The 13,490-nt window shown below is 44.8% G+C and overlaps 1 protein-coding gene across 2 annotated transcripts in view; it reads right to left on the reverse strand.

Annotated features, from left to right (window-relative positions):
• Positions 1 to 9,663: 9,663 nt before the first annotated feature.
• SPA17 (sperm autoantigenic protein 17) overlaps positions 9,664 to 13,490 on the reverse strand; it is a 654,098-nt gene continuing 650,271 nt past the window's right edge. For both annotated transcript variants that reach the window (XM_068240291.1, XM_068240289.1), the window contains one exon: positions 9,664 to 10,532. The gene's annotated coding sequence lies outside the window, so the exon portion shown is untranslated. The remainder of the gene's footprint in view (positions 10,533 to 13,490) is intronic.

Here is a 13,490-nt window from a genome sequence, read left to right on the forward strand (position 1 = left end):
CCCATTAGGGCTCGTTCACACCTAGGGCATTTTGCACTTTTTTAGCGCCGGCGATTTTAAAAAAACTCCCTAAAATCGCTAGTTATGGTATAGCTCTATCAGTGCATTTTGTCTGCTTTCTGCTCAGCAAAGCGCTGCATGTACCATTTTTAGGGCATTTTTGCTACAATGGAAGGTATAGGAAAAGTGCAAAACACTCACAAAATCACTTTGTGCGGCAATTGCGTTTACGCTTTTAAGAATAAATACATTGTATCAAAGAATTCACTTCCTGACTTGTGTAAAAATAGAATCATTCTGCAAAACCGCTTTGAAAAGCGCTTGACAAAAAATCATAGCGCGCAGGTAGGCGCCGGGAGGGGGAAAAAAATTACATCCCAAAATTGCAAAACGATGGATGCGAACAAAGCCTTAAAGAGAGTCTGAAGCGAGAATAAATCTCGCTTCAAACCTCATAAATAGCAGGGGCATGTGTGCCCCTGCTAAACCGCCGCTATCCCGCGGCTTAACGGGGGTCCCTGATCCCCCAAATCCCCTCGGTGCAGTGGGGGAGCGCTTCCTGGTTGGGGCAGGGCTAACCGCCGCAGCCCTGCCCCACGCGCGTCTGTCAGCGCGTATCTCCGCCTCTCCCCCGCCCCTCTCAGTCTTTCTTCACTGAGAGGGGTTTGGGGGTGAAGGGACCCCAGTTTAGCGGCGCGATAGCGGCGGTTTAGCAGGGGCACACGTGCCCCTGCTAACTTTGAGCTCTGAAGCGAGATTTATTCTCGCTTCAGAGTCTCTTTAAAGCTAATGATGCCCCCATCCATGCTAGCAATCTAATTCCTCCATTCATGCTAATGATGCCCACCCCCACCCATCCATGCTAGCAATCTATGCCCCATTCATGCTAATGATTCCTGCCCCCCCCTCTCCATCCCTGCTGGCGGTCTATGCCCCCGTCCACGAGCAGCAACTGCAGTTAAAACCGCATTGTGAGTCGTCACCTGTTCATCCAGGGCATAAATTCTTCCTGCTTGTATGGTCGCTTGCTTCCTCTTACTGTGACGTCACAGTAAGAGGAAGCAAGTGACCATACAAGCAGGAAGAAGTCACGGGGTGGAGGACACGCAGTGCCCGGGATGAACAGGTGATGGCTTGCGCTGTGGTTTTAACTGCAGTTGCCATGCAGGGAGGGGGCATAGATTTCCAGCGCGGACAAGCATCAGAAACAGGGACATGGATTTCCAGCGTGGACGAGGGGCAGGCAACAGGAACACAGTTGGAAACATGGATTTCCAGCGCAGATGAGGGATGGGCATCAGAAACATGAATGGGGACATTGTTTTCCAGTGCCGACGAGAGCAGGCATCGGGAACACAGACGGGACATGGATTTTTAGCGCGGACGAGGGGCGGGCATCAGGAACACAAATGGCATGGATTGCTAGCGAAGACAAGGGACGGGCATCATTGATGTGAAGGATCTATAGATTGCTAGCAGGGATAAGCCAGGCAGGCATCACTAGCATGGACTGTAGCGTAGTATTCGGATTTTTTCCCCCCACATCTGTAGCGTAGTATCAGACTTTTTCCCCCCACATCTAATAGTCCGTAAAATATGGTATGTGAAGCATACTTTCTATGTACTGTATGCCTGCATAACACTACAGGCATTACCTGTGATGTGACTTTTCCCTCTGCTGCTTTGCGATTTGCCAAACAATAGGCACAATCGCATTCGGTAATGCTAAAACAGCTGATTTTACCGATCACCTTCCTAAATTACAACTCACTAAACCTATCTCCTCAGAGAAAATCAGAGTTCCCGACTAGTGAGGTGAATTACCGACGAGTTCCTGACTAGTGAGGTGAATTACCGACTTGTGCGGTAATTACCTCAGGAAATGTCAAGAATTGTCAATTCACAAAGATTTCCGCATTTAATTTACTAGCCAAAACAGTTCGGTATTTTTCTCCAGCTCACAGCCTTTGGGGAGAGCCAGGCAGCCTGCTTCTCACTCTGATTTGATGCGATGGAGTATCGGGTGGGTCTTTCACTGTATCAAAGCAGAGGAAGCTGACCATTCTGAGGGCTTTCTTGCATCCCTTTAGATGTGTAAATATGTATTCTAGCATACAGAAGAGCTCCCCATGGTGGCTGCAGCACATCTAAGGGCCCATTCACACTAGAGCGTTTTGCCGCTTTTAATTTTTAAAAATTACTCCTGCAAAACGCCGGCATTTTGCGCTTTTAATAGTGAATGGGTCCTAAAGGGATGACAGGCTTCATTGGACAGAAAACCTCCAAGTCACACACACAGCTCCATGCCTTCCCACTGACTTGCTCCATGCTAGTAAGTGACACTCACCAAGCAGGGCTTAGTGAATTGAGGCATGTACCGAACTTCAGACTCATGCGGGAAACCTTTTGTGAATTTGGAAAGAAAGTGTAAAATACCGAATTAGGTATTTTACCGACCTGCCCATTGTGAATAGAGTCCATTGGGCTCTATTCACAAAACTTCTCATAAATGACTTATTTATCACCTAATTGATAAAAAAATAACCTTTCAGCACATTTACAAGCAAAATAATCACTTAAAGTTATGGTACGTACACACTTGCGACTATGGTCGTTTGAAACAGCAGCTTAACGATCGGTCTGCTGACAATCGGGTAAAGAACTTTACCAAACGATCATGAAGTACAACGTCAAACATACAATATCGGCATGATGAGAAAATCCAACAGGACGGATCATATTGAACGACAATTGGTACAAAACTATAGTGTGTACAGTAATCTGACGAACACGATCGTTACAAGGGCCAATGTGCCTGAGTTGGATTTTGGCCAGCTTTCATACTTCCTGTGTAGCCCGGCCTGTAAAGATTGTTACATTACACATTTCAAATAAACTTTGTTTGCAAGTTAACTATCATATATTTGTATCTACTGTAACCGCATGTTTGTGGTTTTTTTTTTAAATTTTATATAAATATGTACGTAACATTTCCCTCTGATCGTTCGTTTCTGCGAGAAAATCACATCACTCAAGTGGGATCACACACATAGCATTACGTTACCAAGAGTTTTCATATTGCAAAGCACTCAGAAAACCGCTCCTAGTGGGTTTCTGGCCTGAGGGCGGAGTGGGTTCAAGGGGGCCCCCAGGTTAATTTTTGCTGCGGGGTCCCATGGTGAATTGAAACAGCCCTGACAACTTTGTCCGAAACTTTTTTTTTTAATGGTGTTTCACACTATACAATAATGAACAATACAGATCTGTTGCACTATGTTAATTTATTTAAGAAATATTTTAATAAATACACACAGGATAATGGTGAAGTGAAATAACATAATATAAACAAGATATATTAGAAGTTTTTGCAGCAATCTCATGTGGGAACTGTGATCTTTAGTAATGGCAAAATCATAATGCAGGCGTAATTCAAATCAGTTATCTTTTGCCGATATTTGTGTAACAGCTTGTGCTGATTTACTAGAGGGCAAAGAAAAAGTGAATATTCATCTTAAAATGTAAATGCATTTTTTTCAGTATGTTTAATACTTATTTTGTATCAGAATAATATCAAATAAAAAAACTTTTTTTCTCTTCCTCCTGTTTGGTGGGTTTAGGTCAGAAATGACAGTTTCTTGTTTTCTGCAGTGTGGTAAAATTTAAAGCTCATGTCCAGTGGGGAAAAATCTGTTAAATTAAAGAGAACCCGAGGTGGGTTTGAAGAATATTATCTGCATACAGAGGCTGGATCTGCCTATACAGCCCAGCCTCTGTTGCTATCCCAAACCCCCCTAAGGTCCCCCTGCACTCTGCAATCCTTCATAAATCACAGCCACGCTGCTGACAAACAGCTTGTCAGAGCTGGCTGTGTTTATCTCTATAGTGTCAGTCTGCTGCTCTCCCCGCCTCCTGCAGAACTCCGGTCCCCGCCTGTATCCTTTCCCTCCCTGCTGATTGGAGGGAAGGGATGGGGGCAGGGACTGGAGCTATGCAGAAGGCGGGGGAGCAGCTGAGACTGACACTACAGATGTAAACACAGCCTCACAGCACGGCTGTGATTTATGAGGGATTGCAGAGTGCAGGGGGACCTTAGTGGGGTTTGGGATAGCAACAGAGGCTGGGCTGTAGAGGCAGATCCAGCCTCTGTATGCAGATAACATTCTTTAAACACACCTCGGGTTCTCTTTAAGTTCTGTTTTGGTAAAAAAAAAAATCTAGGAATAACTTTCTTTAAGGTCTCTGGAATGTTTGAACTGTTGCCCTGTGTAAACCTCCAGACTTCTGAAACCAGTAAATAATGGCTGCTCAAGTTACTACAGTGGTGTTGGGGTTGATGTTACAATGCAAAGCATGATGGGAGTTGAGTAACCTGGAGGGCACTGATTAGTATTACTATTGATTTATAAAGCGCCAACATATTTCATCGCGCTGTACAAAGTCAGAAACAAATATTGATTAGCTTATTATGAGTAGAGATGGTCGATGACACGATATTATTTCCAGCGTGCATGCAACTTTACCCACTTCAGTCTATCAGGACGGATATATCCGTCCAGATAGACTGCAAAGCTGCTGCAGGGCCATGCGCGCGCGCTCCCGCTGCCTTTTGCTGCCCCTCAGATCAATGAATGGGAATACAGATCCCATTCATTGATCAATGTCCCGCTAAGAAAAACCGACAGCTTTCTCCGGAAAGCTGCAATTTTTCTATGTCCCACGTCACCCCTTCTGCTCCTGCAAGCCTAAAGACTTTTGGGCGTGATAACCAGTGCACTAAGTAGGTTAGCACCGCTTTTAAAATCAAATCGCGCGCAAAGTCCCGTGCGCAAAACTTTGCGCACGCTAGGTCCGGTGCGCGTGAAACGTCGCATAGCGGTGAATGGGCACTCAGAATTTATCACGCCTCAGGGGCTTTTCACTGGCGTGCTAACAGTTAGCACGCTTTTGTGAATCAAGCCCATTGTATTTATTCATGTCTGGGGCAAAGAGTTGGAAGTGAAAAAAACGCTATACAAAAGCGCTTAGAAAAGCGGTTTTCTAAGCGAAAATTGGTCTGAAAGAGAATAGAAAGCTAATAGAAAAGCTTTTTTTCCCCCTCAAAATCGCTCAAATCGTTCATCGCTTGCGATTTATAATGTGAACTAGGCCTTACTGACTAGTCGAGGTAGGATTTCCCTATGTAGGCACAAATGTCTATAGGTGCCCCCAGTATAGGTTAGCCAGCCATAGATGCCCCCAGTATAGGTTAGCCAACTATAGGTGCCCCCAGTATAGGCTAGCCAGCCATAGGTGCCCCCAGTATAGGTTAGCCAGCCATAGGTGCCCCCAGTACAGGTTAGCCAGCCATAGGTGCCCCCAGTACAGGTTAGCCAGCCATAGGTGCCCCCAGTATAGGTTAGCCAGCCATAGGTGCCCCCAGTATAGGTTAGCCAGCCATAGGTGCCTTTAGTATAGGTTAGCCAGCCATAGGTGGTGTGCCCCCCCCCCCCCAGGCTGTTGGAATACAGAGTAGGAGGGGGGAGAAGCGGCAGCACATGGGACATAGCTGTGGGGAGAGGGACCTGACTCCTCCCTCCCTCTCCTCGGGTCCCCCTCCTTCAATGGAGGGGGGAGTACGGAGGGGGACCCAAGGAGAGAGAGAGAGTGAGGAGTTGGGTCACTCTTCCTGCGGCCCATGTGCAGCCACTGCTCCCCCTCTTTTACAGTGTCCCCTTCCTCACGGAACCCCGGACGGTCACCCGGCCTGCTCGCTCTTAGAAACAGGGATGAGTATGTTTAATAGGCTGTGGAAATAAACTGAAGTGCCTTAAAGCGGAATATAACCCTGCATTTCAACATTGCTCTAAAACATTATTTACAGTATATTATATGCAACCAGCATTTTTTTTTTACTAGACCAGCATTGGAAGGGTTACACAGGGCTTTAAAGTCCCTAGAGATTTCTGCAGACGCATCCGAAGTTGAGTTAGATACTTTTTGTTTACAAATATGTATCTAAGTGTTTATTGTGACTCATCTCTCTCAGTTGGAGGACAGCCAAAGAGTGTGTAACATTTCTAAATATATACATATAACTAAATAGAATGTAACTATCTGAACGTCTGCACGAACTTAAAACCTCTGTGTTTAACCCTTCCAATGCTGGTCTAGTAAAAAAAAAAATGCTTTTTGCATATAATATGCTGTAAATAATGTTTTAGAGCAAAGTTGAAATGCAGGGTTATATTCCGCTTTAAGAAACCAATGCAAACACCTGGAGAAGAAACAACCTCCATGTTTTAAACAGGTGTGGCTGCTTTCCTTATTTTGAAGGACATCTGCGGCTATAATTACTAGTTAGTTCCCAGCAGGTTTTGTTCACACCTAGGACGTTTTGCAATTTTGTAATTTTTTTTAAGCGATTTTAAAAAACGCCCTGAAATCGCTAGTGCAATGAATCCTTATGGGATAGTTCATATCAGCGCATTTTGTCTGCTTTCCGCTCAGCAAAGCGCTGCCTCTACCATTTTTAGGGTGATTTTGCTACAACGGAAGATATAGGAAAAACGCTCACAAAATCGCTTTGTGTGGTGATTGCGTTCGCGCTTCTAAGAATAAATTCATTGTATTTATTCTTTTCCGGGTCAAAGAGTTCACTTCCTGACTTGCGTCAGGAAGTGAAAAAACGAATCGCTCTGCAAAAGCGCTTAGAAAAGCGCTTGCCGAAAAATCGTAGAGCACAGATGAGCGCTGAGACGTGGGGGGGGTTGAAAATCAATCACAAAATCGCAAAACGCTGGCCTCAGCGATTGTGATTTTAGACGTGAACAAAGCCGCAGAGTTGATTCTGGGATTTTATCTGACTGTCACCTGGAGGCTGGAAGGAATTTTTAACTGGGCCAAGCCTTGTAAGGTTTTTTTGTTTTTGTTTTTTTGTGTAAGCAAAGTGAAATCCGCTCAACCCTAGTCATCCAGACAGTGCTGGAACCAGGGGACTTGGACCCACAAGAACAGAGATGAGGGAGAAAGTTCAGAATAATGTCTGAAAAACGATTAATTCCAACTTTACTGATTCAGTTGAAATCTGTACAGCCATGTCACTGCTGACATGTTCCTTAGGACCTGTGTGTCCAAAACATGTCATCTGCCTGGCTGTATGGCTTTCACCTGAATCAATAAAGTTGGAATTCACTGGGGGGTTTTTTTGCCTTCCCCTAGATCAACTAGGATATGTGAGGATGCAGGAGAGAAAAGTACCTGGACATGATGGATGAATGTCTTTTTTTAACCAAACTAAATTACTGTGCATGGTTAGTCATTTTTGTATGACAAGAACATGTACTGACCTAGGTACACTAAAACCTTTGTGATCATTTTGGTGTTCCCTGATGTCTATAGGCTGTCTGTGGCCATTGGACATTCTGTAAAACCAGGCTCAACTTCTATTGGCTATGTCTGCAAGTTGGTTCTGCTCATTCTCCTCTCTTCACAGAAAAGTAAGGGCAGTGATGATCACCAGATGAAATCCGAATAGGTTTTATTCAGATTTCATCCAGGTAATTAAAGCACAGGTGCGGCGGGGGGGGGGGGGGGGTTAATCTTACCCATCAGACGTCTTCTTTGATCCATCTCACGGTGCCTCCCACGATGCGTTCCAAGTGCGTCGCGTGACTGCAAACACTTCCTCCTTCAACCCGGAAGGAGGAAGTGTTTGTAATCATGTGACTGCGGCTTGGAACGCATCGTGGGAGGTGCTGAGCGGACGGATTGCAGAAGACATCTGATGGGTAAGATTAAACCCCTCGCCCACCCTCACAGGTGATTTAATTAGCAGGATGAAATCTGAATAAACGTATTCGGATTTCATTCGAATACGTTTTTTGAGCATCCCTGAATACAGGCTGCTCAGCAGAGAGACAAGTATTGTGTTTGTACAGAGATTTTTCACATGAAAAGATCACAAACCCTATTTTTATACCAGCAAGTCTGTAGCTAGTCAATTAATCAGCAGCTATAGGCTTTGAGTTCCTATATTTCTAGACCTTCCTAGACTATAGCCAATGCTTATTTTTGTTCACATCACTAGTAGCAATCTATTCATCATAGTTTGATATTTTGTTTTTTACATCATGTGCATTTTCATTTTGGTACTGTACCATGACTAACTAGATCCTTTAAAAACTATGGCCCCAAAAGTCCCCCTCCTGGTTTGCAGGGTGGATGCCCAAATTGTTGCAACCATGAAAGCATTAGTAATTATTTCTTCCATGTCACTTACATACTATGTTTTTAAAACTCATCTCCCCTTTTTTACTTGACTATCAAGCATTCAGCACTAGCTCTGCAAATGCAAACCATTTAGCCACATTACTGTTTAAACTATATTTTGGTGAAAATTGGTATTCCTACCTGAAATGTGTGCAATGCAAACTGCCTATCTGTGATTGCTTTTAAACATAAGCTATCAGAATGCCTTACATCATAAACAGTGTTGGTTCTGGAGCAGACACAGGTGGCACATCACATGGGCAACAAGTGTGACAGCAGTGGATCACCAGAAGGAACTCCCCTAGACTAGCATAACATTGCTAAAGATTAACTATCGTTGCTGCATTGCTATCGATGCTAGTTAGATAGTGAATATGAGATCATTATGACCATTCTGTGACCAAGCAGGTAATCATACTTGTAAAATAAGTCTTCAATCCAGCAACACGTCCTAGAGCTGGGCAATGGCAGGCGTTAATTGGTGTGGTTGTCTTGTAAAAGAAAAAATATGGAACAAACCATTGCTAATTGTTTTTTTTTCTTTTCAAGATTTAAGTTCCAGGGCTGTCCTCTGCAACCAATCTTCACTGCCTCCTGAGTCAGGCCTCTTTTCAATCCCCGGCCGGATGCTTAATAGCAATGTGGACAGGCGGCCCCCATGTACGTGCATCTGAAAACGGTGGCTCCAATGCTTAAATTCAACAGGACACAGGTTTTCACCACCAACTAATGCAGTGTGTCAAACATGACACACACAGTATTACCGTCAACTGCCATTTGGCTGCATGTAATAGCAGCCAAACCACACTTGCAGCCGGGAGGGTGAACTGCTCGACATAGGTGCAGTTCAGTTGTTCATGGAAAAGAGGCCTTAATGATCCAGCGTTAGCTCAGTGCAAGCCAGAATGAGGAAGGCAGCTCCATGGCTTGTACAGTTAAAATCACAAATGGCAATGACAACTTCCAAGTTTCTTTCAGCACGGTTCACCAAAGTGGAATTCAAGACAGATCTAAAAACACTTTTACTCCCATCCGTTTACTCAGTATTGCTGTGTTCATTACAGAAACCCTGAAGTAAGGGAAACCTGGGGGCTTCCATCTTTTCTTTTTAAAATGTCAAGTTAGTGGTTGTGAGGATTAAAGGCACTACTTAAACCTGCGTAGTTTATATGTGCTTATTTATAAAACACAGTAATTTCAAAGTCTTCCTAAGAGAAACTGCCAGGTAGGTTTCAGAGGACATACTAGTTAGTCCAGTTGTGCAAAGAGTAATAAGTACCCCTACTCTGTTTGCTAATTATTCATGCAGAAAAATTGGGATTTCTGGTCAGTTTGTCCCAATTTTATGTTTACCAATAAATGCAAATTTCCTGTCAAAACAACAGGTAAAACAGCTAATGTTTAATTGCATTAATATAAAAATATTTGTGCAGTACAAATCTATGTCTGTTGCAGTTTAATGAGAAAGGAATTTCACTTTCAGAGATAAGGATCTGCACAACAGCCAGGCAAGCAGCATTTTTAAAAGGTACCAGTAGTTAAGTAACACCTTCATGTTTGTCTCAGTCCAGGCTTTATTTAAATGAAATGTTATGACTTCTAAGGACCTGAATTTGAAAGGTGAACCTTCAGTGCAATTACATACTGTACTTAAGTTACTACTTTCATATTCTTCTCTGTTTGTAATAGTGTCACTTTAGTCACAGATTGTTGGCATAGTACCACATTAACCTCAGTCGATCCAAAGGGATTGGGTGAGCACTGGAACTGTCATCTGTCTCAAGACTTTGGAGGGTTCATATACTTAGGAACATTATTTTTGTGTCCAGAATAATAACCAATGAGTTTAATATAAATTATTTCATTGAAAGAGCTTCTCAAAAATGCATTCGAGCTGGTCCTGATGACTTTATTGCAGAATATGTGACTGTGAAACAAAATTAGAAGCTCTTGACTTCTTGCAGTAGAAGCATGCAAACATTAAAGAGTCACAAAATCAGAGGAGATCCAGCGAGCGGGATGTAAGGGAGGTGCAGCACAACTTATGGAAAAAAAGACTTCTCTAAACTAGTCTTTCATTAAGCAGAAATAGAAATGAAGACAAAAGTAACCTGACCACATGAAGAGAAACAGGGAAAGAAAAGAGCAAACACACATAATCTTCCTGGGTCGCACAGGTGCAATCATTCCCACAGGGGGCAGACCGGAGGACATCTCTAAGCTGGAGAAATGTTCTGCTCGCAGCAGCAATGGTGAGCCAAGTCATGATGTCAATATAAATTCACCTACAAAAAAAACAACAAAAAACATAATTTAGACAACATTCACTGGAAATTCAGCTGCCCCTCCTCCCTAAAAGTGCTAAGTAATGATGCTACTGCTTCCATTTCTAGAGGAGATGAGTAGAAAAGCTCCTAGCTCTAACTCTTCCAATGGGAATGGATGTTCCTAATCCAAGAGATCACTGGAAATGCTGCTGCTATCATTAGTGGAGGTTAGTGAAAGTATTAGGGCTCATTTCCACTAGGAGCGTTGCGATGCGGCTACATAGCCGCATCGCACCGCAGGTGTGCTGAAACACATGCACGCCAGTGGAACAGTTTCCACTGCGTGCATGGTGTGCGGAGCGGTGCGACCCGATAATCTGCAGCATGCTGCAGATTTTCGCACGCCCGCATCCGCCCGCAGCCTGTCCCACCTCCTCAATACACTTCTGCATCGGAGATGCGGAAGTGATACGGGCACGTAGCCACACTCGCATCACTTTGCAAATGGAAACCCGCCCTTACTCTTCCAACTGTGGGAGGAAGCCAATTAAAGTGCTACCACTTCCTCTCCTAGGATGGTGGAAGTACTACTGCTCCTGGTGCTAGCAGAGGAGAGAAGTGTCACTACACCTACCCCTAGGGAAGGGGCAGGGGTGCCTCTAGCCCTTTTGTCACTCCAGGCAAGAAAACCTGTGCCCCCCCCCCCCCTCAAAAAAAAGAAAGAAAAAAGTGGCATGTGGTAATACAGGATGTGGGCCCAAGCTTCCTCCTATAAACAGTTAGTAAGACAAAGTGTCCCTAAAAGTAATTAGACAACAGTCTCCCCTCACCAAGAAGGGAAGCGACACAGGTTTCCTTTGGTTCATATATTAGCATGGTATTTAGTAATCGCGAGCCCCAAAAATGCCAGCTGCAACAGTAACTCAAAATTATCAAATGCGCACACACACACATAATTTTGATTGACCTATCCCTGACCAATTTTTCCATCTTCTTGTAGTATGAGGGCCAACAGACTTTGCATAATATGAACAGAGGAGCTCTAATGCCGGGCATACGCGGCTCGACAATGCGCCGGTATCGAGGCAGCGGCCCGATAACGGCGCATCCCTGCTCGTCCGCGCGGGCGTGTGGATCGATTTCCGCTCGTCCCCGGGGGCACTTGCTTATCTTCCGCTCGATTACCGCTATTGTCCGCACGCGGGGATCGAGCCGAGAATCGATCCACGCGGTGATCGGACATGTCGGAAATTATCAATCGAGCCATCAGCAGCTCGATTGATAAGAAGAATCTGGGCCGTGTATGCCCAGCATTCCACTACATGAAAGTGGTTACATTGGTGAAGACAAATTGGATGTGTGTGTACCAGGCTTTACAGCTAATACTGTACATACTGGAGGCAGTACTGGATCATCACACAATGCCGCTGGTTTACTAAAAAGCAGAGAGTGACTGACTATAATCTACATACTGAGGATAAAAATGAACGACACACACTGCAGCTAGTTTACTATCAGTACAAGCACAGAGTAACAACTAATACTGTACATACTGAAGGTAGCAGAGATCAGCACATGTTGCAGCTAGTTATTATCAGTACAGGCACAGAGTGACAGCTTATACTGTACATACTGGAGGTAGCAGAGATCAGCACATGTTGCAGCTAGTTACTATCAGTACAGGCACAGAGTGACAGCTTATACTGTGCATACTAGAGGTAGCAGAGATCAGCACATGTTGCAGCTAGTTACTATCAGTACAGGCACAGAGTGACAGCTTATACTGTACATACTGGAAGTAGCCGAGATCAGTACATGCTGCAGCTAGTTACGATCAGTACAGGCAGTTTATACTGTACATACAGGAGGCAGCAGAGATCACCACTAGTGTTGGGCGAACAGTGTTCGCCACTGTTCGGGTTCTGCAGAACCTCACCCTGTTCGGGTGATGTTCAAGTTCGGCCGAACACCTGACGGTGCTCGGCCAAACCGTTCGGCCACATGGCCGAACTAAGAGCGCATGGCCGAACGTTCCCCGAACGTTCGGCTAGCGCTGTGATTGGCCGAACGGGTCACGTGGTTCGGGCCCGAACGCGCTCTGATTGGCCGAACGGTCACGTGGTTCGGGTAAATAAATACCCGAACCACGTCATATCTCCGCCATTTCTCTGTGGGTTTAGCTTTGGGTAGGCAGGCAGGGTAGTTCGCTCTCCAGCCACGCTAGCCAGGGTCCCCCCCAGTCATTGTGTGTCGCTGCTGGGAACAGTAGTACACCGCTTGCTCAGCCACACTATATATAGCATTGTTTACTGCCACTGTGTACCTCGCTCAGCCACGCTATATATAGCATTGTGTTTTCTGACACTCTGTGTACACGGCTTAGCCTGACTAATATAGCATTGTGTGTACTGCCACTGTGCACCTCGCTCAGCCACGCTATATATAGCATTGTGTTTACTGCCACTCTGTGTACACCGCTCAGCCAGACTATATACCATTGTTTACTGCCACTCTGTGTACACGGCTCAGCCAGACTATATACCATTGTTTACTGCCACTCTGTGTACACCGCTCAGCCAGACTATATACCATTGTTTACTGCCACTCTGTGTACACCGCTCAGCCAGACTATATACCATTGTTTACTGCCACTCTGTGTACACCGCTCAGCCAGACTATATACCATTGTTTACTGCCACTCTGTGTACACCGCTCAGCCAGACTATATACCATTGTTTACTGACACTCTGTGTACACCGCTCAGCCAGACTATATACCATTGGTTACTGACACTCTGTGTACACCGCTCAGCCAGACTATATACCATTGTTTACTGCCACTCTGTGTACACCGCTCAGCCAGACTATATAGCATTCTTTACTGACACTCTGTGTACACCGCTCAGCCAGACTATATTGCATTGTTTACTGACACTCTGTGTACACGGCTCAGCCAGACTATATAGCATTGTTTACT

This window comes from Hyperolius riggenbachi, chromosome 6 (genome assembly GCF_040937935.1).
Source record: "Hyperolius riggenbachi isolate aHypRig1 chromosome 6, aHypRig1.pri, whole genome shotgun sequence".
NCBI lineage: Eukaryota > Metazoa > Chordata > Amphibia > Anura > Hyperoliidae > Hyperolius > Hyperolius riggenbachi.